The sequence below is a fragment of the Balaenoptera ricei genome, chromosome 19 (assembly GCF_028023285.1).
Source record: "Balaenoptera ricei isolate mBalRic1 chromosome 19, mBalRic1.hap2, whole genome shotgun sequence".
NCBI classification, from domain to species: Eukaryota; Metazoa; Chordata; class Mammalia; order Artiodactyla; family Balaenopteridae; genus Balaenoptera; species Balaenoptera ricei.
In genome coordinates, this window is record NC_082657.1 from 30,777,243 (window position 1) to 30,805,019 (window position 27,777).

At 49.0% G+C, this 27,777-nt stretch overlaps 1 protein-coding gene and 1 long non-coding RNA gene across 2 annotated transcripts in view; one reads left to right on the forward strand and one right to left on the reverse strand.

The window, feature by feature from the left end:
- Positions 1–266, reverse strand: part of SALL1 (spalt like transcription factor 1) — a 16,573-nt gene extending 16,307 nt beyond the window's left edge. Inside the window, exon 1 of the mRNA XM_059905519.1 lies at positions 245–266. The gene's annotated coding sequence lies outside the window, so the exon portion shown is untranslated. The remainder of the gene's footprint in view (positions 1–244) is intronic.
- LOC132354006 (uncharacterized) overlaps positions 1–26,459 on the forward strand; it is a 26,879-nt gene extending 420 nt beyond the window's left edge. The window contains exon 2 of the long non-coding RNA XR_009499128.1: positions 26,058–26,459. This is a non-coding gene — a long non-coding RNA (uncharacterized LOC132354006). The remainder of the gene's footprint in view (positions 1–26,057) is intronic.
- The last annotated feature ends 1,318 nt before the right edge of the window (positions 26,460–27,777 follow it).

Sequence of the window (27,777 nt, forward strand, 5' to 3'; positions counted from 1 at the left end):
AATTAGGGCTGAAGTTTTCGGGAGAAGCGGCCCCGAGCCCGTGGGATAAGGGGGCGGCCCGGCTCCGCCCAGGACCCCTCCCGGACCTCCCCCTCGGCTGCCCGGGTTGGCTGCAGGGTGCGTCACTCCGCGGGGAGGCGGCGGCGGCCGTGGCGCCGCAGATCCCGGGGCGGGCGGCGAGCGGGGACCGGCCTGGGATCCGAGTTCAGCTCCAGCCGGGGGGAGGGGAGGGGCTGCCGCTTACCCAGCACGCTGCAACCCTCCCCTGGCCTCGGGAGGCGCGGGCCTGCCCCGCCGGGCTCCGGGCAAGGCCAGTCCCCGGGACCCCTGGGCTCCCCGACCTGGGGGAGGGGGCCGTGCCCCGGGCTCCTGGCGAGGTGGCCGAGCTGAGCCGGGAGTGAAAGCGGGGGGTCCTTGTCTGCAGCTGTCTGGCCCGGCAGAAGCTCGCCTCCACCTCTCAGGCACTTGCCGACAGCGGCGCCCAAACTTTTCGCACCAGCTCCATCTCCCCAGGCTGGGATGCAGCCTCCCCACCCGAGCCCCAGAGCCCGGAATGGGGATCCCGGGGTCCGCACTCCCTCCGCTGGGCTCGGGCGCCCGCGAACCTGAGGTTCAGTCCTCGTCTCAGCCTAGCTCTTCCCCCTCGCGCCTCAGGGTCTCCTCGCTCCAAGGTTCCCGAAGTCCTGCGCCCGAGGGACAAACTAAACTTCTGTTGAGTAATGGGGAGGAGGGGGGTGCAGATACACAATCCCTGCCCTATCTCGCGATCGGGAAAGGAGAGGGCTCATAAGGACGCCCCAATTCGGGAGCGCCCTGGAGTCTGGAGAGGAACGCAGTCGGTTCGCGCGAAGTGGGCACCAATCTTCGGGTAGAGTTTCGGGTACTCCGGACCCTACTGCGCTCCCCCATGACTCTCTCTAGCTTCTTTGCGTCCCCCCCCCTTTTTTTTAAACCTAAATCTTTTGTGTGCGGGTGAATATTTCTGTTTTCCTCCTGGCGACTTTATTTTTCTTGGTATAACTTCTCCTTTCTCCTTGTTCGCCCTTTCTTCACCTTTTCTCCCGCTTATTTTTCCTCTCTTCTGCCCTCGCTCGGTTCCTAACACACACGCGCGCACACACACACACCCTCTGCCCCTCGCTCTTTCTCCCCAGGTCCTGTTGGTTACAGTAGATTTTGATAAAAAGACAAACGAAGCCATCAGTGGGGCTGATGTTGAAGAATGAAGATAATAATGTTTCCATAGGTGGTGCTTCAAATGCCATTATTTCTCACTGAATATTTAAAGAGATTCCTCGGCAAAGATGGATCTGCGTGCTCCTGGGGTGCGAGCCGCTCGCTTCCCCCAGACACCCGGGAAAGTGTGCAGGAGCACGTGTAAACCCCCCCCCCCCCACACACACACACACTCCGCAAACTGTGATCCTCGCAGACACCCCAACCCGCGCCCTCCCAGGTACACCAATGCGGCCGTATGCACTTGCACACTCGCTTCTCCGCTTATGCCCGCGTTTGGAGCCGCCCCGCATCCGTCTCTAACAATCTTGGCTTCTTGAAAGTCCGGGTCTCCCGGGCACCGCGTGCTGCCAGGAACCAAGCGGAGCTGGCGATCCCGCAAACCCCTCTTCCCGGTTCGCGCCGCGTGCTCCGCGGGAAGCTCTCGGGGGGTAGCTTCGCACGTGTTCGTTACTTGCTCTATGTGTGATTAAGATTAAGGGGGGGAAGCTTTCGCTCCCCCCCCCCAAACAAACACCAAAACAACCAACCAAACGAAATGCACACGCAAAAGCAGCTTCGCGATGTTTAATTAAAAATGGGCGAACAGAGACGAATTAATTGGGGAGATCCAAACTTTAATAACTTTTTTCGTTCTTTTGCGTCCTCGAAGGCGTAGAGGCAGGGGTCTCGCTCCGTGCGCAGCGTCCCCCGCTAATTTCTTGTTTGTTTTCTTTCCCTCTGTGGCCCGGGGAGAGGAGAGGGAAGGTGGAGGAGGGGGGATGGGAGGAGGGGAATGGTCGGAATGGCCGGGAGAGGAGAATTGGTCTTTATTGTTGACGGCAATACATCAATTACGGGCCATTGTCTCAGGCCCAAGTTCCGTGGTTCGCAGACACGGGCGCCGCACTGCCAGGGCGCACGGGTGAGGCTTCGTGTGCCGCGAGGCAGAGAAATAATTAAATTAATAAAAACGGAGAGAGAGTGGGGGTCGATTTGCACTTTTGAGCGGGTCGAAAGAAGGCTGGGAGTGCGAGGTGCCACAGCTGGAGCCCATCCCCACGCCCTGCTCATTCAAGAGACCTGTGCGCTCTACTGGGGGTCGAGGGTCCCCGCCTTAGGTGGGGCAGCTGCTGGGGAACTCGGACTGACGGGCCTGGCACTTAGGGGCTGCTCCACGTCAAGGAATGGGGGTGGCCCGAAGTGAGGCAGCGGCTGCGCCAGGGTCGTGACCTCGTGGGCCGACAGGAACCGCACCCGGGGGCGGCGATTGGCGAGCTGTGGAAACTCACATCTGGGGGGCTTGATGCCTGTGTTTGTACCAACACGTGCCCTCAGTTTTCCCAACACCTACGGAGTCCTTGGTGGGTTGGTCTGGGCCGAAGGGCTGGGCCCCAAGGCTTCGGGCCACAGCCGAATTCCCAGCGAAGGGGTTTCCAGGCCTCTCCCCTTCATCCCCTGATCCTGGGACGGGGAGAGGGTGTTGAGCCTCCCTTTTTCTGAGGCCTGGTTCTTCCGCCCGCAAAACGACCTTATTCCGGCCCAGTGTGACCCCGGGTTTGGGATGGAGCCTGGAATGAGGCCTGGCCTGGGCCCGGGACGCTCCTTCTCTTTCCGCCGGCGCGGGCTGGACACTCTACTACCCTTGAACTGAAGGTCGGCCCCACTCGCCCTGCCCCGCGCCCCTGCTTCCTCGGCCCCCCGGCCTCAGGCCCCGCTGGCCCCCCGGCCGAAGTTAGGAGGGCAGGAGAGGAGGTTTCGTTTTCTGGTGCCAAGCAGAAAGCGGCGAAAAGGCGGCCGCGGCGTCCCGGGGGCGGGGGTGGAGGCACGCCGATGGTATCAACGTTATTGATGGGGAAATATTAGGGGCAGGAGCCCGGAGATCAGGTTCCCAGTCCCTCCCCTACCCGGAGGTGGGAGGGACGGAGTGGGTGGTGGCAGTGGTGGCGGCGGTGGCGTGTGCTGGGATGCGGGCGGCTGAATGCACCCGCATTAAGCACCCTTGGGATTTATTTATATTTTTCTTGTCTGAAAGTTGGGGCGGGGGGAGGAGGAAGGGTTGACTTGGCTAGTACCCATCCCTTAAGCTCTTTCCCAGGGTTGGGGCCAGAGTGGTGGGAGGAGGGGGCAGGAAAAATGATAAAAAGCAAAGACCAAGTTTGGAAAGCCCACCGTAGGCTCGCTTATTTTCCAAGCCCCGGTCCTTCGCTTCCCCGAGAGTTTCAGAAACTCCTTCCTTAACCGAACTGCTGTCGCTCAAATCCTAATCTCTCCTCGGCCACTGGAGAGGCTTCGAACCCGAGGCCTGGGGGAGCAGGCTCAGGTGGGTACCCCCGGCCCCTGCGGAGACTCTGCCGCGAGCGCTTGGCGCGCTGGCTCTCCAGCAGCCAAGTCCCGGCGGCGGCGAAAAGGCGCACTTTCTGGGGGAACCCGCCGCCCGCAGCCAAGGGCTATCTCCAGACCGGCGCCGGGTGCAGCGCGGGGACCAGGCGCCCAGGCGCCGGCTCCGGCGGGAAATTCAGCCGTGGCGAGCGGAGGGCGGGCTGGGTAACCAGCCGCGCGCATCCCAGCCAAGGGTCCCACACTACTGGCAAACTTCGTCTTTCTTCTCTTGCAGGGCCATCTGCAAGCCGGCATTTAGAAACTGACTTCGCTGGCGACCGCAAGTGCCTGTGATTTTTTTACTTTCCGTCTACACTGAGCATCTTGCGCTTAAATTCACTGCGCCCTGCATGCAACAGTGCCTCGCTAAGGGGTCTCCGGGTATAAAATGCCTCCCAAAGGAAATGTATCGAGGTAGAGAAAGTGAAAAAGACTAATCAAATTTATAAAAAGAAAACCTTTGCTTCCTTTTGGTTAAAATCCCTTTGCGGTTTTCTGAGCGTGAAAAAAACAAAAAACAAACCATCACCATGCAATAGAGTGTAGCTAATTCCTGGAACCTATTAGGAGCATGTCCAGACAGCCCAGCAGGGCTCACAGATTTATTCCCATCTTTGAGCTCAAGAAGTAGGACTTTTGGATCCAGTGAATAGTAATCAGTTCTTATATCTTATATGTTGGGAATAGGTGTGAGATCTCTGGAGCCCTGGACTCCGTGTGCATTTCAGGGTGTGACAGGGGGGGTCTGCCAGGAAGCTCATTTTCATTCATAAAAGAGATCCGCTCCAATGACCTCCCTATGGGACGCCTAGATGAACTAATTTAGCAAATCTCTTGCAACAAACTTCAACCATATATATATATATATTATATACATATATAATATATGTATATAATATATATATATATATATATTCTGCCTCTTTCTCTAGCAAAAGGTCCCTTTGTAAAAGAACAGATCGACAATACCCAAAGAGAGGTGCATCTTGGTTTTACAAAAAGCTGCATACAGTGAGACCTTGCTCCGGGATGGCTTCTCTTTGGTCAGTGTTCAGAGAAGAAAGCACCGTTTGGTTTCTGTTTGATTAATCAAATGGCCACATGGAGTTTCAGAACCATCCTGGGGTCCTGGCCCTTGTCTGCCTGACAGCCGGTGAGCAAGGCTGAACTGTCACTCACATTATGGGTAATTTACAAATCCCACAAGTCTCAGCTGAGCTATGACTTTCTTAGGGAATATTTCTCTCTACTGAGAAAGGGCTTTCTCTGAGGGAGAGAGGTGTTTCTTCTTGGGGCTGCAGTGAGTCAGAGTTGTAGCTTTACCCCATCCCCACAGCAAAGTTCAATTCATCCATCCGGTGCAGTTCAAACCTGCATCCTTTATGTGTGATGAGTTAAAAAAGGGTGGGGGGGGGGGGATAACCCACCCCTCTCTTCTCCTTCTTTCACCTTTTCCAGCTCAAGGAAATTTTCTAAATTGTTGCACTGATATTTCTTTCTCCCAATGTTCATCCTCATCTCTCTAGCCACAGTTACCATTCTTTCCAGCTTAATATCCAGTTTAACATGGAGTTTTACATTTAAGAGACTAAAATTTCCCAATTCCAAACCTGTGTCTCCCTGCTTCCTTGTGCCTTCTCAAAACAGAGGCAATTATCTCTTAAGTTACAATCCTGAAACCATCAGCACCTTCACAGTCATGTCAGAAACTAGCTCCAACTTCTTCTTCCTCTTCCCATTTATAATTCTCATTCTGTCCCGGCCTCCATTCTTTCATCCTGGGTTCCCCCGCCCCCAGACTCTTTGACATACTTTATAGTAAAACCCAATCCCTGGAAGCCTTCCTCAGAATCTCGCGCAGGTTGTAATGGACATAACTTTTGCTTAGAACTTGGCTAGAAACTTGCTGTGGCCTTTTCCCAGGGCCCCCAAACGGGAAGATGCCAGCAGATCTCTCCTTCTCCAACCCAAACAAAAAGATTTCAGGAGAATTGGGGTGGAAACATTTTCCAGCTTTGTTTTTATTTTCTCTTTCCCTCCTGGACCCCCTAGTACCTCCAGTTTGGGAGAACATTTGCTGAGAAAACCAGCCTCTTAGCTCAGCCCCCCTTGACAATCTCTCCTCTCGTGATCTCAGATATTTGCCACGGACCAGCTTTATTCACATGTCCCGCTTGGGCGTTGGAGTCAGGCTCTTGGGGTTCCCGTCCTGGCTCTGTCATATGATGGTGTCCTGGGAACACAGTCCTGGGTGTGCACCCATGTGATGGGTAGCTTTGTTCAAATTAATTTCACTAGCCTCTGTTTCCTGCTCCATCAAGTGCAGCTAATGCAGAGGAAACACAGAGCTTAAGAGCATCCAGCAAGGACTGAGCTTTGCCTCCTCCTAGCAATGTGACCTCCATCTGCCTCTAACAGTTTCTCATCTGTTAAATGGAGATAATAATAGTCCTTATTTCATAGAGCTCTTGAGGGTTAAAAGAGTTAATACGTATGAAGAATTTAGAATAGTGGCTGGTATATAATTAGCACAACGTAAGTGTTAACTACTATTGTTATTACCTCACAGGCTTTTTGTGGGAATCAAATGATACAATATGGCTAAAATATCATTCTCTATTCATCCATCCATCCATCCATTCACTTATCTATTTATTCATTCACTCTACAGAGTAACATGTGGGGCATGGGGAATAACAGCTGTGAAACAAACACTATCATTCCTTTCCTTGCTTACAGACAATTAATCAAACAGATTATTTCCTGGGAGCCTGTTATTATTGCCTGGCTCAGTGTTGGGCTGAGGGGAACAGTATAGGAGCAAGGGTAAAACAGTGCATAATCTTAGGGTATTTCTAACATTCTAATAGGAAGTCCCAACTAATAAAGAAGATTGAAACTAGAGCAGGTTGTGCGTGTACTCAAGCCCTGTTTTGCATGTGGGTCCTTTGGGCCAGGGGCAGATCATCTTCATGCTTCTAGAAGGTTCGTAAGCACCAGTGGCCATGTAAGTGGCCTGTTGCTTAGGTGCCAGGCTGTATGCACCTGGTTGTTTTATTTGGCTCACATATTTGTCTTTTTGATGGTGTGATCTCCTCTGAGTTGTGCGGAAAACAAAACAATAAAACGGGTGCTGTTTTTCTTTGGGCTGCTTGAAAGGTCTAAATCACTTACAGTGTTTACTTAGACCGCCCATTTATGGCTTTTTTGCTCTCCATTTTTGTCAGATTATAAAAAATTAATCATGGTCATTACAGTAGACCATTCTGTAGCCAAATCTAATGGGTGGGATGGAAAAATCCTCCTATCAGTCTTTCCTGCTCTCCCCAGTAATTGGTCTATTCTGGATACAAAACCTCTGGTGACTGCTGCATGGACCAACTTAGTATTAGTATTATAACCATGTTGTGACCAAATGTAATTTAACATTTACTGGTGGAATGCAAAGTGCTCTTGTGAACCACCCCCCTTCCCCTGTGCTTTGAGATTAAAACACATTTTATGGTTAGAATCTGGAAAAAGAATGAAAGAGTCTGGGCCAAGATACCTGTTAGCGGTGGAGCTGTTGTGTAAAACGGGAGAGACAATAGCACATGTGTACCCGTTTTCGGTGTAACATCGGCTTCCTTGGGAAGCATCTGACAGCAAATGCAGTTTAAGACAGTCGCGGATGTCAGCGAGCAGAGAGTGAGGTTTCTTTTTTCCCCAGCGTTGAGGGAGCAGACTCGATTTAATCTGTCACTTGATGTCCTTCTCCTCAAAAATAGTGCCCGGGGGCCCTCCGGGGCTTTATTTAGAGGCTCTTAGGAGCTTGGCAGTATGTAAATTATGCGTGAGTGTCCTTCATAGTTCCCGGTGGTCACAATCAGAGGGATTTAAACATGATTTAGCCTTTCAGATGATTTGTGGGAGCACTGGAGCCAGCCAGGGCAGTGGTGATAGTCTAGGCTGGGTTTCTCACCATTGCATTAAATAGGTTTCCATGTCTTGGCTGCTCTGTCCATTCTCCTCCTGGCCTTGGAGTTGGTCTAAGAGTAACCCCGCAGCGTTGGTGGGTGACCTCCCAAATATCTTTACTACATCAGGGAGTTCTGAGATTTTTCAAAATGGAAGGTTTTATAACTTTAAAAAATACAATTCAATCTATAATGACTGCAAAGCTTCCCATTCATTTATTCTTTCATTTATTCAACCAACATTTATTGAGCACCTACTATATGCTCCATGTAGGCATTTTAGGCATGAGGAGACAACGAGCTTGGAGAAGTTTGCTCTTTTTTCTTCTTCCCTTTTCCTCTCCTCTTCCTTCTTATAATGCTTTCAGGAGGGTTAGGGAAACTAAATATCATTAAAAAAAATTTTTTTTTTCCAATTGAAGGGATAAAACAAATTGTGGAATATCCATGCGATGGAATATTACTTAGCCACAAAAAATGGATGAACTACTGATACTTGCAATGATGTGGATGAATCTCAAAAGTATTATTCTGCATGAAAGAAGCCGGAACCAAAAGAGTACACACAGTATCACTCCATTTATATAACATTCTAGAAAATGCAAACCAATCTATGGTGACAGAAAGTAAATTAGTGTTTTAATGGTTGCGTGGGGATGGAGGGGGAGGGAAGGAGAGATTGTTAAGGAGCATAGGGAAACTTTTGGGGGTAATTGAAATGTTTACTATCTTGATTGTAGTGATGGTTTCACAGTTATGTACATATTTCAAAACTGACCAAATTGTATACTTTACGTATGGGCGGTTCAGTGTACTTAAATCATAGCTCAGTAAAATTGAAGAATTAGGTTTCGCATTTCAAACAATGTTGGAAATGGAGGTTTTAGATAAGGAATTTAAAGAGAAAATGGAAATTGCCACTGTCACATTTAAACACTTGAACCCTAAAAATTCTTTGGGGCTTGGTCACATTCATTCTGGGAACAAGTATTGGCTTGATGGGGATGGCACTGGGGTTGGCTCCTGCATTGACCCTGGAGAAAGCATAAAGATTTCCTTGTAATTTTGAGTAGTGTTGACTCTCAAACAAACAAAAAGTCCTTTGAATGCCAGGTCCTAATCCAGTCTCAGAATTAGAGGACCTATGGGTGGTGAGAGAGGTCTCAGCCCCCATTGGCAGGTGCATCCAGATGCAGTTCAGGGTCTGAGGCACTAACACTATTCAAACTGACTTATGGATTATTGATTGGCTGATTATTTTGAAATTCCATAGACCATGCTGGCCATGAAGGACCATCTTTGGTGAAGGATCAGTTTCTTTTTTCTTCAATATGTCACGGACCAATACTTTTGTAGAATACAATAAAAATATATTACTAGAAAAATTTGAATAGTAAATAGAGTCACACAAAATATAAGCCCCAAATTGCATTACAGGCATACCTCGGAGATAATTGTGGGTTTGGTTCCAGACCACGGCAATAAAGCAGTTATCGCAATAAAGCAAGTCACACAAATGTTTTGGTTTCCCAGTGCATATAAAAGTTATGTTTACATTATACTGTAGTCTATTAAATGTGCAATAGCATTATGTCTAAAAAAAACAATGTACATACCTTAATTAAAAATACTTTATTGCTGGGACTTCCCTGGTGGCGCAGTGGTTAAGAATCTGTGCTCCCAACGCAGGGCGCCCGGGTTTGCTCCCTGGTCAGGGAACTAGATCCCACATGCATGCCACAACTAAGAGTTCGAATGCCACAACTAAGGACCCTGCCTGCCGCAACCAAGACCTGGTGCAATCAAATAAATAAGTAAATAAATAGTTAAAAAAAAAAAAGACTTTATTGCTAAAACATGCTAACCATCATCTGAGTCTTTAGCGATTATAGTAGTAATGTCAGAGATCACTGATCCCAGATCATCATAACAAATATAATGAGAATGAAAAAGTTTGAAAAATTGTGAGAATTACCAATACGTGACACAGAGACACAAAGTGAGCAAATGCTGTTGGGAAAACGATGCCAACAGACTTGCTGGACACGGAGTTGCCATGAACCTTCAATTTGTAAAAAAAAGTACAATATCCGCAAAGTGCAATAAAACAAGGTACACCTGTGCAAATTCAGCAACGTGAAATTATTCTGGCAAACTGCCAAAGTAGCTTCTAACCGCTTACTCTCAGTTTCTCTGGTTATGGTGTGGCAGACTGACAACAAACTGGACCAGGCCCTGGTCCGAGGACCACAGTTTGAGTAGCTCTGGCGTAGTTCAAAACCTCGCAGCCAGTGTGGTCACAAGGGGAGTGGTGAGATACTGCTTCCCCTCAGTGCTCAGGGAAGCTGGATGGGGCCTGAGGAGCCAGAGCCCCCAAGAGCCAGTTGCCTCTGGTCACAAGGAGCTTCTTCCTTTTATCACACGGAGCCACACAGACGTTCCAGTGGTCTCTGTGGAAAAGGATGGGAAGCACCTTAGACCAGGGGTTCTCACACTTTAATGAGCAAAAAAATTGCAGGGGTGGGAGCAGGGGCAGGGCTTGCTAAAAATGCATATTTCTGAACCGCAGCTCCAAAGATTCTAATTCAGTATCTGAGGAGTGAAGGCCAGGAATCTGCATTTTTATCAATACCCTAGTTACACGATAGCGGACCCCCATGCATGTGTTCCAAGGACCTCATTCTGAGAAGCACTCATACATCCACATACTGCAGGTGGATCTGTGGTGGGGTGTTCTCCATCTGTATGTACTTAACTCCTCTCCGTAAGCTACGTTTAAGACCAGAAATTAAACCGAGAGATGCTTCTGTTAATGTTCTTAGCTTCAGCAAGAAGCACTGTTTTATTTCAACAGAGAAATAACCTCTTAAAGGACTTGGGGAGCTCACAGATTCTTTAGGAGGGCAAGAGAGTCAGGCTCAGTCTGTCTTAGATTCGATCTCCAGAAGAGCTCCCAGGAGACGTCATTATTGCCACTGGAGACGGTCCCACTGCCACAGAAGCTGGGCAACTCCCCCCCAACCCCCACCAGCACCCCTGCCACTCCTGGGACATCCTCAGCAGACTGGGTTCTTTTCTTTACAGGCCATGGCTCCAAAGTCAAATTCGCCAGCAGAGGCATTTGGTGACTGCTTCATAGCTGCAAGGGAGGCTGGAGAAATGGATGTCTGACGTTTTCAGCTTCTGTCCCAGGGGTGATCTAAAGCTCTTGTAGTGGGGTGTTCCCTGAGCTGGGGGAACCAGCAGGACGTCAGGTGTCCCTGCAGACTCAAGGCCTCATCCCCCATTGTCTTCTTTTCCTGAGCATCACAGAAGGCCCAGAGAACACTGTTAAAGGCGACAGTGAGCTCGCCTGCAGGCACGTAGGGCAGCAACGGCCCTTCTGCAGGGCTCTATCCCCTGCATTTGAAGGGGGCTCCTTTGTCCTCTTAGCAGTTCAACCTTACGTGTTGGAGGATGCCTCGGAAGACTCATCAGGCACCATCAGCCCTCAGCAGCCCCCTGGAATGTTCTCAGAAAAAAGGGAGGGAGAAGGTAGCTGATATTTGTTGCACACAGGCCAGGACTCGGGCTGGGGTGGAGTTCAGTGCATGCATTAGCTACATGAATGCCCCCAGGAACTCTTGCAAGCAGTTTCTATTTTTCCCATTTTATAGATGAGAAAACTGAGGCTCTTTTGTAATTTCCCTGGAACCACAGAGCTTTGGAGCTGCTCGATGCCTGAAACCAGGTCTCATGACATCTTTATGAGAAAACTAAACTAAACTAAACTGAATGGAACTAAATGCCAACAAAAGCGTTTTCAAGTTTTAGGAGGCCCAGGTGAGGAAGGGACTTGGGGTGGGATTTAGGAGTTCACAGCATGGACATAATCTGGACCTCCAACTTGATTTCAAAAGATAGGAAGGTAGAGTTTGAAGGTGCAGGTTCATTAAAATCTCAGGAGCTGTGGCTGCTTTGTATTTTTTTTAATGGGTGGTCTTTAAATGCCTTTGATTTGGAACTGATGAAACTGGTGAATTGCTTTGAGCAAAGCCAACCCACCCCAGTGAATTAAACCATCTCTGGTTCTAGATGAGTTCATAGCTGAAGCTGAAGCTGGTGAGTTCATAGCTGAAGCTGGTCTCGGTGATCTCTCAGCCACCAATCCTGCCTTCGGTATGATCCAGTAGTTAAGACAGGCAGAAACTTCTGTTTCTTCTTTTTGCCCTGATGACTGTAGTTGAAAAGTAGTATGGGTGTAGTAGAAAGAGCCAAGATCTGGGGAAAGGATGTCTGAGTTAAAACCCTTGCTCTGGTTATTAGCAGCAGGATTATCCCCAAGTCTCTTAAGCTCTTGGAGCTTCATGTCCCTCCTATATTACCCGAGGGACTTCATCTGTGTGGTCACCTGTCTGGGAGGTGGTGAAGAACCACAAGACTGTCGGTTCCACTAGGGCAGGACACCTGTTAGGCATTCAATACATATTTGTGGGATGAATGAATCTAGCGAGAGAAAGTTATGCATCTGTGCACACTCTAAAATGCTGACAGATGCTAGCAGCCTTGCACCGTGGTGATAAAGCAGTGTCTCAAATTGAGTGCATTCAGAAATGACCTGGGGATCGTGTTAGAAGGCAGATTCTGAATGGGAAGGTCAGGGCTGGGGCCTGAGATTCCGAATTTCTAACAAGCTCCCGGCCGATGGGGATGTTTCAGGTCATGGACCACTCTTGGTGTAGTGAGGGTTGAACTGAGTGGCCAGCAAATGCACAAGGCATGCAAGGTGGGGATGGGGTGGGTAAGGGGTCCCCTAGGCCAGTGATCTTCCAATAGGAGCATGGCTCAGTTCTCCAGCTCATCCTGGTTCCAGAAATGTCCCTAGTCCAAAAAGCACATGCTCTTCTTCTCATGCAGCAGTGAGTGTGGCCTGGCGGTGGTATCCCATGTTGGCCATATTTGGTGAAAATGATCCCTCTCGCTGCCCGTCACTCTGAGTCACCCATGCCTGGCACTAGCATTAATAACCACTAAGACTTGTTAGGCATGGTGTGAGCTCAGTCTGCACAAGCTTGGCACGTGAGAGGCGCTCCAGAAAAGGTAGCTGCTGCTGCAGATGAGTATCGTTTTATGAAATCCTCTCCATCTCTTTTAGTTCTCTTGGCAACTGGACGATGTGGGTGTCCATTGTGTGGCTCTGGAATGTCTCTCTCTAGATCCTGGACATACCAGGCTCATTCCCACCTCTGCACCTTTGCTTGAAGCAGTGGTTTTCCCCTGGGGGCAGTTTCCACCCGCATGGGCTTTCGGCAGGGTCTGGAGATGTTTTTGGTTGTTATGACTGGGGGAGGGGTTGCTACTGGCACCTGGTGAGTAGAGACCACAGATGCCACTAAGAATCCTACAGAGCATAGGACCACTCCCCACGACCAATAGTTATGGAGCCTAAAATAAATGTCATAGTGCTCGGGCTGAGAAACTCTGGATTAGATAGTTTTTCCTCTAGAGAATACTCTACCCAACTCCACCTGTGAATACCCTAGAGGTCTCGAAACTGACTTTGGAGTGGAATAATCTCATTATGCTATTTTCTTAACTTTTAAGGCCTATAGCCTTTTTTTTTTTTTTTTAAACATCTTTATTGGAGTATAATTGCTTTACAATGGTGTGTTAGTTTCTGCTTTACAACAAAGTGAATCGGTTATACATATACATATGTTCCCATATCTCTTCCCTCTTGCGTCTCTCTCCCTCCCACCCTCCCCATCCCACCCCTCTAGGTGGTCACAAAGCACCGAGCTGATCTCCCTGTGCTATGCGGCTGCTTCCCACTAGATATCTATTTTACGTTTGGTAGTGTATATATGTCCATGCCACTCTCTCACTTTGTCCCAGCTTACCCTTCCCCCTCCCCATATCCTCAAGTCCATTCTCTAGTAGGTCTGTGTCTTTATTCCCGTCTTGCCCCTAGGTTCTTCATGACCGTTTTTTTTTTTCTTAGATTCCATATATATGTGTTAGCATACGGTGTTTGTTTTTCTCTTCCTGACTTACTTCACGAAATTGAGTTATTTGTAGTGAGGTGGATGGACCTAGAGTCTGTCATAGAGAGTGAAGTAAGTCAGGAAGGCCTATAGCCTTTTAATGCTGTGGGTTCAAATCGAGGCCAGTGAGAGCTTCCCTGCCATCCCCACTGCCGTTTACAGTAAGGATGCTGTGGGTGAGGTGACTGTTTGCCCCTTCAACATGTGTAGGGAGGGAGGGCGAAAAGGGCCCCAGCGGCTGTGTGCCTGTGCTGTCTATTTCAGAACGAGGCCCTAGAGCTCTTGTCTGCTTCCCATCTCACTCTGACCAAGCGCAGTAAGGGACGCCTGGCGGGGGTGAGGAGGTGAGGAGGTGGAATGCTTAGCCCCACCTTGGCTGCAACATCCAGACTTTTTTTTTTTTTTTTTAAGACAGAAGAAGAAGGAAAAAAAAAGCCTGTTAGGCAACTACTTTGGCAGCATAATGCCTTTTCCTCTCCAAAAAATGAGGAAGGCCTGATGCAGTGTGGCCTCCCCGGAGTCATTTAATCTGGAACGGCTCTCCACAGCACGTGGGTCTCTGCAGCCCCTCCCTGGGAGCCAGGAACGACCACCAACCCTCCACCGGCATTCCCCGGGAGATCTGCTCTCTCCACGCGACCCGTGGGAATCAAAGCGGAGGGAGGCTCCTTGGAGATGGCCTGGTCAGCGCCAGCAAGCCTGGGAGGGAGCTGTTAAACAACACAAGGAAACGCCCACCGGGCTGTGGGAGGCCAGGTGACAGGCTGGTGGCGCGATGCCTCCTGGAATTGGTTTCTTCTCCGTGAGCTTGCGCGGGGGATGTTTCTCAGAGAGGGCAGACAGGCCTGCCGGGGGGACGAGGCTCCATCCTGTTTCTGGCAGCCTTTCACTGCTAGTGACGGTGCCATCCGTGTCAGGCTGAGAAATGGCCATGCCGCAGGCACCTCCGTCAACGCATCTTATTGATCGGCTGTGCTCCTGCCTCCCTGGAGCGAGGGAAGAGGAGTAAAAAGTCAGGAGCCGTAGCACAGCCCCAGCCGTGAGGTACTGGTGGCTACAGCTGCCCCCCTGGGTGCCCGTGTACAGGATAGTCCTCAAGGCTGCTCCCCAAGGCTGATCACCAGTCTGTGCCCCCCACGGGGACCTCCCGGGCCTGCCTGCACATGACCTTTCAGAAAGATGCCTGCCTCTTCTGGTTTCTTCCCTCATCGAAGTGGTGTGACTGTGATTCATTTGCCCACCATTGACACATTGGACCCCTGTTAAATGGGATTGAAAGCAATTAATCTGGGGTGAAACGCCTGAGAATCCCATCCGTAAATAATGCTTTCTGTTAGCGCCCCCAGCACTGGTGTGCCAGGGGAGATTTACATACCCAAAGCCTACAGCCCGAACTCGCGGGAAAGTGTACCCAGCCCTCTGCCTTTGCACATGGGATCCAATGGCCATGATCAATATATCGCCATCAGCCTCAAGGGGCCGTGTTTATGGCACGTACGTAAGAGTTTACAATGTAGAAGAGATGGGATCTACCACCAGCCCCAACCGGGACATAACACCCATCTTCCCAATAAAAACCGCAAAGGTACTTTAGCAAAAGTTCTGTTCTGTGGCTGTTAAGGCTGAAGAGAAAGGTCTGTTGAGAGTAAGGCAGGCTGAAATTAGAGTCAGAATGTGTGAGTGTGAGGTGTAGGAAGAGGGCATCCTGGAGCAATCGGCTGAGGTATAGCTGAGTGGTTAAGGGCGTGGCCAATCCTGGCAGTGAACTACGGCTCCATCACTTGTTAGCTAGTTGACCTTGGGCAAGTCACCTAAGTTCTCCAAGCATCATTTTATTCATGACAATAACAGTACCTGGCCTCATAAGGCGGTGGATAAAGAACTAACGTGTGGAAAATGTGCAGTGTGCCCTTGGGTTTAATAATAGCTCCAGAAACGTTAGGAAGAAGAAAGAGATGCTGTTGATGATGATGTTGTTGATGGCAATGATCCCTTTTTGTCTGAAATGTACCCGATGACAACGTACAGCCTCACGTGACTCTTACCTGTCAGGTAAAAGCAGGTTCGACCACTTCAAAGCGTGCTTGGTGGTAAAGAGGCCAGGCAGAGCGGTTGCAGGACACGTCCCTGGGATAACTGTTTGAACTCTGGAGCTGGACCTCTGCCCTCGAGCCCTTGTCCCTTCACCTTCATCTGTCTTCCTCGTGCTGCCCATTGTCTGGGTGTCCCCAGACTGGGGAGTGATTTTCACGTTAGGGCTGGCGAACCACGGTTCAGAAGGAGAATTTGCTGCCAAAATCATCACTCAACATTCTTGTTTGTTTGGTGTGGCTGTTGGACCGTCTGTGCCTTTCTTCCATTCTGCCCATCCGGTATTGCCAATTCACGGTGAATACGGCAAACGGGAGAACCCAAGCAGCCAGAGTCTGAGTGTGGAGGGAAGAGTTGCCAATTCGGCAACTAGGATTCTGTGTACCCTTGCTGGTCAATTCAAACCTTGTGTTTAACTCAGATCATCCCTTCATGGGGGCCATCTGAGTCTGTAATCATCTCAAGAGCTGATATGTACTGAGCCGGGCATTCAGTGAGATGCTTTCCAAGTGCAATTTCAGTTAAGCTTCACAACAGCCTGACAAAGGAGGCCCTTTTATCTGGCAGCCTTCTTGGCTGCAAACAACCCAGGCTGACTTGCCGTTCCAGAAGGAGGGAGTTTATTTGGAAGGACATTGGGGGCTACCAATATAAGAGAGAACTCTTGCACTTCAGGAGATTTTTCCTCGTTGGTAATTGTCAGAAGGCTGGAACTCAAGGCTGTGGAAAGGGGCAGGAACCCAGTGAGCCCCAGAGGGCCAGGCGGCAGAGGAGGGCTGGTCCAGGTGCCCCCTGTGTTGCTCCAATCACCATAACTAGTCACTCGATCACCTAGTCACTCGATCTGGATTTGCTGAGTTTTGCATCGAGACCTGCCATGTGGCTAGGCCAGGGCAGGAGAAAGAAAAGCTCTTGTCTGTTAAGCATCAATAATGCCAGGCAGGCTCTATCTTTCACCAATACTACACTGCATTGGGAATCCCCCAAAGGCGTTGAATGTTGGGGGGTGATGGATTCTAGAGAGCCTCCATTGGCAAATATCCCTCACAGTAACATTAATGGCCTCATTGTACAGATGAACAAACTGACGCTCAGAAGGGTTGGGTAGATGGCCCAGTTTCACACAGACATCAAGTGGCAGAGCTGGAATGTGCACTCAGAATTCTCAGAGCCCAGACACTGAGCTCGTAACCACTAAGCAGCTCTTCCTTTCAGTAGGGAGTACGTGTGTTAGGATGAGCTCAGCTGACAGTAACACGATATTCTTCTCAGACTGATGCAACGGTAAGGGAGTTTATTAGCCTCCAGACCCAGCGCTGGTGAATCCAGGACCTCAGTCATGACATCAGGGAACCTGTGCCAGCCTCATCATGTGGCTGCAGGATGGTAAACACAGGCGTCCAGGCTCCTTGCTTCCTTGTTCGTATCTCATGGGGAAAGTGGAAGTAGACTTTCCTATTCTCTCTCTCCCTAAAGTGCATGAAAGAACTTTCTCAGAAGCTTCCAGCAAATCTCTCCCTCAGTCTCATTGACCAGAATCAGGTCACATGACCACAACTAAAACACAGGCTGCTTGTGATTAACCTCAGACCTGTCACTGGAGCCTGGAGTCAAACCCCAAACTGCATGACCTTTCCAAGATGACAGAGAAGAGATTCAGATATTGGGGAGTTGAGCGTGGTCCACTATGGGAATGAGAATGCATTTAAATATCCATAAATGCGTGTAAGTTTAACTCACGTTTTACTTGTAACAAGGACCCAGGCCAGTCAGTATACTCACCATACTGATGCCTATGAACCAGTTTCTCTCTGTGTCTAGCTAATAAATTCTTTTACGACATAGCTGCAGTATAAACAGAATGAAGATACATTATTTGTTCATTGCCCTTTCCAGCTTGGACTTAGAACCAGACCAATCTATGGCCCAGACTCACCTATCACAGACACTCTGCCCTGGAACTTTGCTGACCACCTTCCATTACCTGTAGAGGCTCATTTTATTTTTCAGTGTTGTTTTTAAACACAGCTTGTCTCCTTCCAACACAGTTACTGGCACCATCCCAGGGTGACTCTTGGTTTGGGATAGGGCAGAGAAGAAACTCCACCTAAGGCATGACTTTTTCCAAGTGGACAGACTTCCCAGAGCAGTATTGTACATTAATCAGGATGCTGTAGGTTGCAAGCAACAGAAGCTCAAGTTGAACCAATTTACGGAAGAGGGAAGAGGGGACCTAAACAGATACTAGAGTATCTCTGAAAAAATGCAACAAGACCTCAGGGACCAATGAAATGCGGGGCTCAAATGACATCAGAATGCTCCATCTCTTGTTGTGCTTCTCACGGAGCACCTGCTCCATGCTCTCCGCGTGCAACTGGCCTTCTTCCGTTTCTGACACCCTCATGGAAGGGGATGGGGCTGTCTAGAACAATCCATGCCTCACTCTAAGATGCTGGATGCTCTTTTTCAGTTTTAATTTCAGGGATCGCTGAAAGGTCTCTGATGGGCTCACTGAGGCTCAGGGGCCCATCCCCAGGCGTGTCACCTGTGCTCAGGAGTCACAGTGGACTTAAAGAGTGGCTCCCTCGATGACCATGTGAACGGTGGGAGATGGGGAGCAGGGCAGTTCTGGGAGGACAATCCCAGAGACTCCATCACAATCATCTAGTGCCATTGAGGAGAGGGGGCAGCAGGAGAGAGGAAGGGCATTTTCCTTGTGATTCTGTGGACCTGGCTCTGCCTGGAGTTTTCCAAGGAGACCAGAAGTCTCTGTGACCTCACCCATTCCCTCCTGAGGATTCTCTGAGAAAGCTGCTAGACCTTTCAGGAGAAGGTGGTTAACAGAGCTGGACAGATGAATATAGCACAGTCCCTTCCCTCAAGAGACTACAGACTGGTGGGGAAGACAGATATGCGTGCAACTCATGTGGGCTCCCAAGGACCTTGGCTGTTACACTCACTGTGCACCATGCCAGTTAACTATGCGTGGGCTTCTTGAGTTTTCTAGGCTGTGTCTAGATCTCTGCCATGCTCCAGACCCTAGTTCTTCTGGCTTTGCATGGATGTGGCATGTAAGTGATGGAATAAATAAACGCTCCTCCATTCAGAATGAGAGGAGTGTTAAAGACAGACACAAGCTGACTACTTTGAGAGGGGAGAGCTTGGCTCTTTGCAGCTGGAGGACTGGGAAAGGCATCGCAGATGTGGCACCACTGAACTGTGCCATGAGGGGTCAGCAGATGGGAAGAAATGCAATCAATGAGAAGGGGAGAGGTGGGGATTCAACTCCCCCTGGGACTTCTGTCCCTGGCCTGGGCTCTGACAACCCGATGTAGGGGACACCATTTAAATTAGAGCTTGTCCCAAGAAGTCAGCACCTGCCTGCTGTCTACCACGCCTTGCAGGCGCTTTGTGTATTTCCACTTAGACCATTTTATTCATCTTCCCAGTAGCCCTAGGAGATCAGGAGGGAAGGCCGGGCTTGGGGGGGACCGTGTGCAGGAGTGTAAGAAAGCCAGGTGAGAGGCAGGCCTCTGAGGTTCAGACCAGCCTCGCAGCCAGTTCTGCCAGCAACACACCATATGACCCTGGGCAAGTCCTGTTCCTTCACTGTGACCCAAGTTCCCATTTATAGGAAGAGGAGATGGGATTCAGTTACCCTTGTGAGACCTTCCAGCTCTTAACATTTCATGCCCCCTACTGTGCCCGACAGGAAGTGCCAAGTTCCTAAGAAGGGTGGTGGTTGGCCCAAGTTATTCAGCAAGTTGGTGACGTTTCTTGGAAGTGAACCCATTGTGAGCAGTAGGGAGATGAGATCCGTGTTTTCATGTTTACCACTGTGATAGCCATAGCATCTTGCACACAGTAGGTGCTTAGGAAAGATGCTGAATGAATCAATGCAAGTTTCCAGACTCCTGAGTTAGTGTATGCAGTGGACTGACTGTGTCCCCTCCAAATTCATATGTTGAAATCCTAACTCCCAACAGGACCGTATTAGAGGTGGGGCCTTTGGGAAGTAATTAGGGCATGAGGGTGGAGCCCTCATGAATGGGATTAGTGCTCTTATAAAAGGGACCACAGAGAGCTCTCTGGCTCTCTTGTGACCATGTGGAGCACGCAATGAGAAGACTGTAGTCTGCACCCTGGAAGGGGACCCTCACCCAACCATGCTGGAACTCTGATCTCGGACTTCCAGCCTCGGAACTGTGAGAAATACATTTCTACAGTTTAGAAGCTACCCGATCTATGTATGTTTTCATTGCTGGCTGAGCCAACTAAAACACTGTAGATTCCAGAGGCTGCTGCCTTTCTATTGGGCTTCCAGAGAGAAGCCCTCGACTTCCCCCAGCAGGACAGTCTGTTTCTGAATGGGGATTAGACACTCTTTTATAATTGATGTCAGAACTGACCAGGGGGGTGAGAAGTTGGGACTCATCTTCAATTTCTCTTGGGGATCTGGAGCCCCGTGCAGCTCACAGGAGAAGCAGGGCTACCTGCAGAGGAAGCCATTCGACAGGTGTGTGTGGAAAACCATCTGAGCCACAGGACACCACAGGTGAGTGGGTTTGCACCTTAAGGACTGAATGATGCTGGGTCTTCCAGAGAATGGCAGCCCCGTAGAGATGGGACCAGGGCAGGAAAGCAGGGCCACAGCGGCCAGGGAGCACAGGTGCAGCGTGATCCTGGGCTCTAGGCCAAGGGCGACACAATACTTTAGAAGGTTCTGTAGGATGAAGGCCAAGGTGGACCTATGAATGAGGAGAATCTTATTTCCTATTCCAGCTGGATTTTCTTTGATTTCAGTTTTCATTCATATACTTGCTGGTTTATTCATTTCTAGGGAAGTCACAAGATTTCCAGCAGAGCCTTCAGAGCATGAAAGGATGATGATTTCTCTTCTAGAGAAAGGTCCTAAGTCTTTAATTCAGGGGCTTTCAAACTTTTTTGAACATGACCCACTCTTACAAAATACATTTTACATCAGGATTCTAGTACACGTAAACACATATGTTACTGAAGCGAGAGTGTCAAGAAGCAAAACTTGCCCTTAATGTATGTGCTGCTTGCTTAACACAATAATTCCCAAAATGTGGTCCTGAAACAGCAGGGCAGCCTCACCTGGGAACTTGTTAGAAATGCAGATTCTCAGGCCCTGCCCGAGACAGGCTATATCGGAAGTGCTGGTTGCTTTACCAAGCCTTCCAAGTGATTCTGTTACATGCTAAAGTTTGAGAATTTCTGCACAGTATATATTATACTATTCTAACCTATTTTGTTGTTTTTAAAAAAGTGTCGTTTGTAAGTCACAAAGTTGGGGGAAGCTTAAACTACCTTTAGAAAAGACCTCTGAGGCCTCCCCTGGGCTCCTTCCTTCTTCCCTTTCCGAACTCATCTCTACCATCCGCTCTTCAAAAACCTTGTCCTACGCAGCCCCAGCCTGGCCCACCTCCTTTCTGGTTCTTAAACTCTGGCCTTTCTGCTCCCAAACGTCTGTGTTATACTCCCCTGCTAGAAGCCTCCCCTCTCAGCTCTTGCAAGGCTGGCTCAAGCTCCCTGAAGGTTCTTGGCTCAGATGCCCTTCCTCAGAGAGACCGTCCTGTCTAACTGGGCTTTAGCTGGTCTGTTTTCTTTCGTCATCACCCTTAGCACAATTGATACTCGTCTACCCCCAGTTGACTGAAGCTGCATAGAACAATGCCTGGCATATAGTAGGTCCTCAATAAATATTTGTTGAAGGAAAAAATGAATTAATGAGTAACTCTCAATCAGACGTACTTGGGAACACATCGTAATCACCTGAGAAGTATTTTCAAGCCACAAGTCCTGCTTCCTTCTCCAACCTGGACCTTTCCAGTGAGAAACCCTGCCACTGTTTCGGAAGGGGGCACAAAAAGATGGAGAATCCCCTCTCCTGAGGTTCCTTGCCTCTCCGGTCCCTCCACCATTCTGGTGTGTAATATTTTAATCAGGGAAATGTAGAGTGAATAGTATCAAACTCAAGTCTGGGTTCAAGGCAGGGCTCACACACAGCTTGGCTGTTTGACCTTAGGTAAGCCCATTATAATACCTTTTGGCTCAGTACGACTGGGGTCACAAAACCCGCTCAAGCTCCTTTATAGAGTGGTCAAGGGTCAACTAGGATAGAACTTATGAACATGCCATCTATTACAAAGAATTCACACCCGTAACACCCAAGGTATTGACCCATAAGCCACATCTGTAGCATTAAGCACAGCCCTCCCAAGGAGGCTTACCAGAGCGTGGGCAAGAAGTCCATGATGGGAGCAAGCAAACAAGAAAATACCTACATGGCTTCTAAAAGGAATCCTGAGCCTCAGGGTCTAAAAGACGGCTTTGGTGATTTGCATAATGATTTGCATATCCTTTGCCAGTCATTTGAGGCCAGTGGCTGATCTCCTCCAACCATCCTTGGCCTCTTCACCTTCAAGGCCGCCCCCTCCCCGCCCCCCCCCGCCCCCCCCCCCCCTGCTGGAGCCCAGCCTGGACAAATGGTGGGTTGGGCTCCCCCTGGGGGCTCCCACAGCCTTCCCCTCCTCCCAGAAGCCAAGCCGGGATGGGGGCGAATCCAGGCCTGCGGAGAGCTCGGTGCCACACTGCCTGATGGATGGCAGGCCTTAAGCGTGACTGAGCTTTCACAGTTGAAACCATTAAAGGTTATTCTCCTTTTAATTCTTTGTGGTCGTTCTCACCCCTTCCTTAGAGAAACCTCTGATTTTCACTTGCGAGACGCTCGGCTGCGCTTGTCACACCCTAAAAGGTGATTTCAGTTCTCCGATGCCAAAGAACCTTTTCTGCTAATCAAAACACAGCTGCAGAGGCCCGTGTGATCTGCTAATGGGCCCCCAACTCTGGGGTATGTCTGTCTGTACCTGGGAAAATAGATATAATTAGGATAACAGATATCATATGTATATGCTAATGCATCAGGTAAAAATGACTAACAATGAGACAGGAATTGAGTTTGCCAAATTCCACTGGACCAGCTATGCAGCTTAACCTGAGGCCCACCCCATCGCTACCACTCCCTCACCAGAACCAGGCCTGGTGCCCTCTCTCCATCCCCTTTTCTCCCCTCCGCGGGACCCCCTCATGCAAATTATTTTTCTTTTTCGTATACAAATTGATCCCCTTACTTTTCTGAAAAGGCTCTTTCAGTAGCCCGAGATCTGATGAGGCTGCAGGAATCTGAGCATCTGAGAGGCAAGGGAGGCAAAGAGGGATGAGAAAAGAGATCCTCTTTAATGTTTGGCCTTTAATAAGGGTTCTGTCCCCACAGTAGTAGCGTCATGACCAGACCTGGCAGATCATTACTGAGAACTAATTGCCTTTTTCAAAGGGAACCACTGCATTAGGAGGGCCTGGAAGTTTGGTGTCAGGAGTCAGAAGGCTCTGGTTTGAGTTGTGTGTCTGCTTCTTCCTGATGCTGTGAGCCTGGGCGAGTGACTTACCTCTCTGTTCCCCAGGTTCCTCACCCTAAAATGGGCATAATAACAGTACCGACCTGAAAGGGACTGGCGAGCCGCAAGCTCTCAGATGATGTTATCCTTTGTAATGGGTTCATGGGGGCAGGGAGTGGGGGGAGGAGGGAGAATCAAGGATCAGGCCCAGGTCCTCACTCCACTATTTCCCTCCATCTTGGATAAATCACTTCACCTCTCTGAACCTCAGTTTCCTCATCTGTAAAATGGGCTACTATTGCCTACTTTCCTGGACTGTTAGGAGGGTCAGATAGACAGTGGATGGATGTCATGGTGTATAAGAGTAAAGCACAGAAGCTAGTTATGTGTATGGAGTAGAGGTGTCTGCATCTCTTGGGAGCTCCAAGCCTGATGTCATGGGTTGAAGACGGGTTGAAGAGGACTTTGTTCCCATCCGGTCTGTCAAAATTACTCAAAACTGTGCAGGCAGGCAACATGGGCACTGACATCTACCAAGCTGTTCAGGCATTCAATGTGGGCATCCCATTTCTGCCAAACTGTGAGGTTCTGCATATGGACACCTGACTTTTGCGTTGGGATTGGGACCGTTTTCATTGCTGTATGCTCTGCGCCTAACACAGTGCCTAGTGCATTAGAAATGTTTAAGAAATATTTATTGGTTGCCTGAATAGATGGATGAATAAATGCTGAATTGCATCATAAAATTCTCTGCCCTGTGGGCGGAGTAGAGTGAGCTGTCAGAATCCTGGTCCCTCTACAAATAGTGAGGACAATACTTGTATAGTGCAGATGGACTTTGGAGTCAGAACCACATTCAAATCTTGGTTCTGCCATATCCTAGCAGTGATTCAAACCTTGTTTGAACTTCAGTTTAAGAAAATTTGCTGAACCTCAGTTTTCCTCATCTGTAAAATGGGGATAAAAATATTACCTCCTTTATAAGGTCATTGTGAAGATTTCTTAAACTTGTACTTACCAGTGCCTGCAGATTCCTACAGGGAAGGTAGAGAAATTGAAGTGGAGCTTCTTCTTTCCCTTCCACCCTTCTTCCCTAATCACTACACAGATGCCAGGGATATTTCAGACCCAGTCCAGTCCCAAGCCCCGGAAGTGAATCTGATCCTTTATCTCACCATGGCACTGAGGCTTTTTATTCTGTTGAAGGCATCAATATTTGTTCAATAGTGTAAGTCTTAAATAAGCATCTAAACGACATATTACAGATGATGAAAGTCATTTCCGTGCAGAAGATTATCTCACGTGATCATGTTTCCTTCGCTATCTGGGACCTCTGTAGTTGGCAAATCTCCGGAGCTACTTAAATGATAACATTAGTCCTAATACCGTGTAAAACGACTAGTTCCTCAGGGTAGGTTTATTTTTAATAGTGTATGTCAGCAGCAAATAGCTCGGAAGACCCCAGAGGAAAAAACACAGCCCAGGCTCTCAGTGAAGTGATGATATGGATATATTTAATATCTGTATTAAAAACCTTTTAGGCGCCGTGGTGATATTGAACTGGATAGTGAGATATGTGCAGGCAAAATCCTGGGCTGTTTATAGGGCCCTACGCAGTGTGCATTACAGGAACCCTTGAGGTTGTTCAAAGTCAAATTTGGGCTTCGAAAATCTTTGACAGACATTTGACCCCAGTAGTAAAATACTCTGAAACACAAGCTGAGAGAACAAAATCACTTCCTTTTCTTTTTTTTTTTTCCGTGAGTCTGTTGATATGTTTGCTGCCCTATTAAAATGTTTAATCACATGCCTCCAGCAAGAGTGACCTTCCATCTGAAGTAGCAGTTTATTAGAGCGCCCAGAACATACTTGCTATTTACCCAAAAGATGGCTGGGTGGATCCTTAGAGGGAAAATAAACCACAAGTTGAAATGAAGCATAGAGTCACGGATGAAGGATTGAAAACAAACTTTATTTTGGAGTCAATGTCAGGTGAGATAAGGTAAAACTTGCACCTAAGTTCCTAACCTGAATGTACAGGGTTCAGTCATGGGTGGCCACAGGTCTGGCCTAAGCTGCAGCCCTGGGACCGTTGGCTGGTGTCAGGCCCGTGCCAGGGAGGGGAGAAGGGGAGCAGGGGATGGAGCTGCTTGCTAGGGGCATTTACCTTCCAAGACAAGGCAGTCCTCTCTGCTTTGGGGTGCAGTTTCAGCTACACGCACCATCCCTTCCCTCTGGGCTTTGTAGGAGCAGCTCTCACTTTACACTTTCAGACTTAACCAAAAGCAAACTGAGTTCTGGGGCAGGAGGTGCCTCTGAGGCAGTGAGTGCCATCGGACTCTGGACACTGCAGCCCTCTTAGGGCCAGTGAGGCATAACACCATGGACCCTCCCTTGGAGGAAGGGGGGTGGGGACCCCTTAGAGGACCACAAATAATTAACCCCTTCTGGTAACCAGTCATTCTGGATGATGCCTTGAAGGACACCGAGAGGCAATGAGTCAACTGAGAATTGTGAGGTCACACGCCTCTAAAAATTGATGAATAAAGATATAAGGGATTCCCTATATATCACCCTGGTCCTTGGCTATCCAAAAAGCTAAAATTAACTACTAAAATCAGATCATTGTATCCCAAACTGGGTTATGAGGAATATCAGGTATTATAGCAGGAAAGCTTACTATGTCCTGAAGTGAAAACCCAGCCAACAAAACTGGTTTCACTCTGCCCAACCCAGTGTTTCCCCGAATTATTTGGCTATGCATTCGTCCCTTCACAGAATGGTTGGTAACATCTTACTCTTGTGAAATCCAGTTTCAGAATCACTGTGTGTGGTGGGAAGAATTCTAAAAATGCTCCCCTCTTTCCAAGATCCTCTTCTTCTGGTTATCCAATCAAACCCTAACGCAGGTACTGCTGTGAAGGGATTTTGCAGGTGGAAATAAAGTCCTAAATACTTTGACCTTACGACAGGGAGATGATCTGGGTGAGCCTGACCTAATCAGTTGAGCCCTGGATTGAAAGAGTGAGAAGGTTTGAAGTCCCATCACTCCCTGGCTTTGGAGGTGAAGAGGACCGCACGGGAAGGGATGCGAAAGGCCTGGAGAAGCTGAGCATGATGCCGACCTGACAGCCAGCAGAGATGTTGGGGCATCAGACCTGCAGCTACGAGGACTGGGACTGAGCCAGCAAGCTGAGCGACCCCGGAAGCAGATTCTTCCAGAGCCCCCTCTCCCTGGACAAGAGTCCAGCTTCGCCGACGGCTGGATTTTGGCCTTGATTTTGGCATGGAGAGCCAAAATCAAGGTGAGCCTGCCCCAACTTCTGCCCCAAGGAACTGTGAGACAATAAACGGGTCTTGTTTTCAGCCGCTAAGTTTGTGGTAATTCATTCATCATTCAGCAATAAAAAACGAATGCATGCTGATTCAGAGAAATCAAAGCAGAATTAACTGTGTTCACTCTTCCCTACCCCATTACATTTATAAGGTTCTGTCTAATCAGGTCCTGCCAGCGATGCTCAGACAGGGCAGGGCAGGTGTCTCCATTTTTACAGGCAAGGAAATAGACTCAGGGAGATTGAGGGACTTGGCCCGAGACACTCAGCCAGTCAATGCATGCAAGGCGACTTGAAGGGGGCTGTTATCTGTGACTTGGGGTTGGGGGGGGGGAGTTCCTTTACTTCCTCCTGCTTTCAAATAGGAAAAAAAAAAGTGAGCATTGGGAGACATTGCAGTTGGGAACTTGCAAAGGAGGAGGAAAAAAATAATTCAGAGGACACATCCGGCAAAGGGTTTGACTGCTTCGTCAGAAAGGTCCTTGCTTTCATCCCTTGTCTCTGACCAGAAAAGCTTGTTAGCAAATGGACTCAGAGCTGTGAGCCAGTGACAGTGTGTGTGGGAGCAGGGTGCCTGGAGGCTGCTGGAAGTGGATGGCGGGGTGCTTCATTTGGGTGACTAAGAGCAAGACACACGGGCTTATCATATTGAGAGGAACAATGTCCGTGGGCTGACCTCCCAGATGGGTGGTTTGCAGAGGTGGGACCGCTGGCATAAGTCATCTGCTTTCTCTGCCACAAGCAGCATTCCACCCTGTGCTGCCACCACCCCTTCTGCAGCCCCTAACTTAGCATCATGTAGCAGACAAGTCATCCAGCGCCACCTCCCATGGATACAACGGGAGCCTGAGGTCCGGGAAAGGGACAAGACTCCTTCAAGACCACAGGTGGCCTGACTTTCCATTCAAGGATCCCCCAACACACACACACCCCACACACAAACACACTCATACACAACACTTGGCCATCGAATGACGGCAATTCCCCATGTTGTTTAATGATCACTTCCTGATGAATCAGAGTTCCTTACCAAGCAAATGTAGTGTGTGTGTGTGTGTGTGTGTGTGTGTGTGTGTGTGTGTGTGTGTGTTTTGTGTCCAGCATGAGTCAGAACTGCGTGTTTACTTTTGTCCTAATAATAATAGAGTCCAACCCTGACTGAGTGCAGACCCACTGCTGGACACTGTCTTGAAAGTGGCCTGAGTTCACTCACTTCATCCGAACCACAAGCCCATGAGGTCTTGGGGAAGTTGTCAGGGCTCTTAACAAATGTTTCTGGCCAGAGGTGCGTCCAGGTTTTGTAGGGCCTGAAGCTTATATGAGTTGGGGGCCTTCTTCAAGAACAGGAATACAAAGT